Source organism: Ovis aries, chromosome 9 (genome assembly GCF_016772045.2).
Source record: "Ovis aries strain OAR_USU_Benz2616 breed Rambouillet chromosome 9, ARS-UI_Ramb_v3.0, whole genome shotgun sequence".
NCBI classification, from domain to species: domain Eukaryota; kingdom Metazoa; phylum Chordata; class Mammalia; order Artiodactyla; family Bovidae; genus Ovis; species Ovis aries.
This window is the reverse complement of record NC_056062.1, coordinates 66,512,750-66,513,920: the sequence shown is the minus strand read 5'-3', so window position 1 is coordinate 66,513,920 and position 1,171 is coordinate 66,512,750. Positions and strand designations below refer to the sequence as shown.

Genomic DNA, 1,171 nt, shown 5'->3' with positions numbered 1-1,171 from the left:
CTTCCTTCTCCAGGGGATCTTCCCGATCCCAGGATCGAACTTGGGTCTCCCACATAGCAGGCAGATGCTTTATCTTGTGAGCCACCAGGGAAGCCCAAAAGTATGGAACACTTCACGGATTTGCATGTCATCCTGTATTGTTCCAATTTTAGTTTATGTGCTACCGAAGCGAAAAGTAAACAAGTGCAAGATCAGGCAGGTTCTTGGACCCACAGAGATTTTGAAAACCTGCAGAGTTAACAGCTCACATGATGAATGCCTGCCATAGCAAGTATAGCTGATAGGTGGACTGGAGGCAGTAGAAAGGCAATGAATGGTTTTAACAATAGAGTTACATGATCACATTTGCTATATAAACTGCTGACTTTGGAAATGAACAAGGCAAGACAAAAGCAAATATTTGAGTTGGGAGGATTTTATTCTAATCTAAATGAGACATGATGATAGCCATTTAGAAGCTAAAGTAGATAAGAATATCACTGATGCAGGTCTTATTTATTGTTATGCTCTTTTGTTAAACAATGTAGCAATTTTCAATAGCATTTTCTATTTCCTTATCTTTCTTCCTTACTTTGCTAAAACTCAGATTCCTCTTGTGGCTGTACTACATTCACATGCTCTGAGCATGTAGTTTATCTTCAAAGATCCTTTAGTTCATCAATGGGCCAAGCAGAGTACAGCTTTGATTAGTTTAACTCAGTTATGCAAGTGAGTACTGGGCAGAAGGCTGTATTCAGAAACATTACCATAGAAATCACAAGTCTTGGTGATATATTATGACTTCTAGAAGGTTCACAGAGGTAGGGTACTTTAACATGACATAAAGTTAGACATGACTATTGAAGATCAAAGACTTCCCTGGTGGCTCAGATGGTAAAGCATCTGCCTATAATGCAGGAGACCCAGGTTCGATCCCTGGGTTGGGAAGATCTTCTGGAGAAGGAAATGGCAACCCACTCCAGTACTCTTGCCTGGAAAATCTCATGGACAGAGGAACGTGGTAGGCTACAGTCCATGTGGTTGCAAAGAGTCAGACACGACTGAGAGACTTCACTTCTTCACTGAAGATGAAAGGAGGTAAAATACGTGGTCCAGGTATGAAAGCAAGAGAGTCCCCAGTTATCATTAGTTCCAGTGATCTACTGGGGAAATTTGTGCTTCCAAGCTTTCA

The 1,171-nt window shown here is 41.1% G+C and overlaps 1 non-coding gene across 1 annotated transcript; it reads left to right on the top strand.

The window, feature by feature from the left end:
• Nucleotides 1-855: 855 nt before the first annotated feature.
• TRNAY-AUA (transfer RNA tyrosine (anticodon AUA)) lies at nt 856-927 on the top strand. The gene has a single exon. It is a non-coding gene; the product is annotated as a tRNA-Tyr (tRNA).
• Nucleotides 928-1,171: the final 244 nt, after the last annotated feature.